Source organism: Belonocnema kinseyi, chromosome 10 (genome assembly GCF_010883055.1).
Source record: "Belonocnema kinseyi isolate 2016_QV_RU_SX_M_011 chromosome 10, B_treatae_v1, whole genome shotgun sequence".
NCBI lineage: Eukaryota > Metazoa > Arthropoda > Insecta > Hymenoptera > Cynipidae > Belonocnema > Belonocnema kinseyi.
This window is the reverse complement of record NC_046666.1, coordinates 113,568,344-113,571,600: the sequence shown is the minus strand read 5'-3', so window position 1 is coordinate 113,571,600 and position 3,257 is coordinate 113,568,344.

The following is a 3,257-nucleotide window of genomic DNA, read 5'->3' as shown; positions in this document are numbered from 1 at the left end:
GGCCGCCTGACTCGTTTCCAATTGAAATATATATAATGTCGCACCCGCTCTCGCCCTGCTCCCCTGAGAAACTGCGTGAGCCAGCAGTTGTAGGAAGTCTGAGAACGGGGTGACTGAAAGCGAGAGTTTGGTGTCCTAGTATCAAAATAATACAATCCTTATATGAATTATAAAATATCAGAATTTTTACTTTTGGACTTGAGATTTTGCATAGTAATGTCCTTTCTATTAGGGTGGTCCAAAATAAAGTATTTTGGAATTTTGACCAATCAATAATAGAAAGTAAATCTTCATAGTGGATAAACTATTGTGTATTTTTTTCAGCCGGTAACAAGCTTAGAATTCAGAAAAATTAAGAATTTGTATTCCTATGAATACGCGATTTTTCCTTCGTCTAAAATCCACCAACGGGAACAGAAAAAGTGCAAATCCTATTCCTCTCAATCGACTTAGTAACATATAATGAAAGCAATTATTTAACCCATTTTTCATTATTTAACAATTTTAAATACAAATACTTTGCGGGAATAGAAGACACCTCTGTGAGGTATATCTGCCGGTACAATTACCAGGAATTAAATATATTGAAAACACGTTCTCTTTGGGAGTATAGGAAACTGTATGGCGGTCTCTATGGAAATAGAAGAAAATAAGTTTAGGAGGTATCTTATTCGTATTGTGGCATTTTAGAAAGTTGGAAAAATCGCGCATTCAAAACAATAGAATAAACTTCACTTTTGCGCTGCAATCTGAAGATATTCATTTTTCTCTATTCTACGCTTATTACGGGGCAGATTAAAAAAATAATAATTTAACGTGCTCATCGCAAATCAATTTCTTACGGAATTCAACACAGAAGAACCTCAATTTTTCTTCATGTTTGAATTATCCATATAAATTATTGTAATAAAATAATAAAATAATAAAATAATAAAATTTGGGACATGTAATATTCAGTCTTTAATAACACGAAAAAAATGGAAGTGAAAAGATGGGCCTTTAGTGCTGGTAGTCGAGGTAGTCATTACTAAAGTGACATTGTAAAAAATTCTAGATTGGAATTAGGTTATTCATTTAAGTGATATTAACTTCCTTAGCCAACTAGAGATATTACAGATTGTCGTTGGTCTGACTTCTCTAGCGGACTGTACGGAGTCCACTCCAGAATATGAATAATTCCTATACTGCCAACAGTAAAAAATAACACAGCCATACAAAAAAAAGTGTGCGGATTTGGTAATAAGACGCACGTATTCCTATGGATTTTGGGGCGCTGAATTCAAATTCGGTATCAGAAATCACCCATCACGTCATGGTTGAGCCATAACCTCAAAAAATCACGAAAAATCATGCACTGAGGCAAATAAATTTCAAAATGATGCCAGTGATGTAAATTTTCACATCAAAAACATGTCGACAACTGTGAAGGATCAACCCTTGTCTGATATCAACTTATTTAACATAACTTTACCCAACAGAACCTGACATCACCCAACCTGAATTAACAGAAATTTATTGAACTACACATAAAGCTCTGGAAGCTTATTTTCCCAGTAGCAAATGTGTGCTACATCGAATGGGTCAACTCGAGCCTAACCTAGAAATAAATCTAACCTAGCCTAGCCTAAACTAACCTAACCTCACGAAACACAATTAAACTAATTGTGTTGTTCCATTGTGTTTGCGGTACCGTTTCATTCAGCTTCGGCTTAACCTACATAGAGGTTTAACCTATCCTAATCTAACAAAACCTGACCTAACCTAATCGATTACGCTGGCAACCCTGTTCTTGCGTACTTTCATATTTTGACATTATTAGCAGTAAATGTCTGGAGTTTCGTAACCGCTTGTTGCTAGCATTATTCGCCTGTGTCTGTAACCAGGGCATCTCCACGTGGTGACTGTGGGCAACGGATCCACATTGGCTGAGTCCCTGGGTAAACGGCGTTCATGCCGTCATGGCTGACACAGGTAAAAAGTGTATTACGATGCAGGGAAAAACCCCAGTATCGGCGTCTGGTTAGGGTGGGAAATCGGGCTCTCTGACGTCGTCATCATGCAACCGTAGCTCTTCATCAGTGTATCACTTGGTTGGTGTAGAGTCTCATGCTACAAGGAAAAAAACCGCAAGCATTTCTCAATCGCATGCCTGCAAGAATAGCTCAGATTCATTCTGTTACATTTGCAGTAAATATGAAGTGAGCAGTTTGCGAAAATCAATCGACGAGGAAGTGAAAAGTCTTTACGAAAAGTGTTTTGACCGTAAATTGCTGTACCAAGAAACAAAATGGGTTCCTCACGGCATTTGCAATTCCTGCAGACTAATGTTGTATCGTATAAAAAATTCAAACAACGAAAAGTACCGTAAGTACTCTACACCAACCACATGGAAAAAACCCGTTATTGCAAAGGACTGCTACTTTTGCATGAATTCCGTCAAAGGGTTCAACGCCAAAAATAAAAATAACATTTCGTACATTAATGTGTGCACAGTCACAAGAGCAATTGAAATCAATAAAAATGCACGCCAGACCAAAGACAAAAGTTTCATTCTATCGCGGCAGGGACAAAGAATTCAGAAAGTTTTTCGTTAAAGACGAAGAGACGTCTTTAGTGTACTGCACTGACGTTAACGGACTAATGATACGCTCATCTAAGAAGAATATAACAATTTTAAAATGCTTCTTGAAAAAGTTAATTACACGAGTCACAAATGACAAATATATGGTGATCTCAAAATCATAACAATGATATTAGGCCAACAATCGGGTTTCACGAGAGAGCCATGCTTTATATGCCTGTGGAATAGCAGAGATCGAGCCAATCATTATAGTAAAAAACATTGGCCTTTAAGAGATTCATTCAAACCTGGTTCTCATAATATCATCAACCAAAACCTCGTTGATCCAGAAAAAATTTGACTACCACCCCTCCACATAAAGCTTGGGCTCATGAAGCAATTTGTCAAGGCGTTAGACAAAGATGGAGTTTTAAAGCAGTAAACGCAAATTTCCTCGATAACAAAAAAAGTCCAGACTATGAGAATATTGTTGCGAAAATGATAAGAAACTACAAAAAGTTAGGCTGCTTCATGAATTTAAAACTTCACTTTCTAGATTCCCATCTGGATAAGTTTCCTGAAAATGTTGGTGATGTCAGCGAAGAACAAGGGGAACGTTTTCATCAAGACATAAAAGTGATGGAACAACGATATCAGGGTAGATGGGACGAGGTCATGATGGCTGATTTTTGCTGGA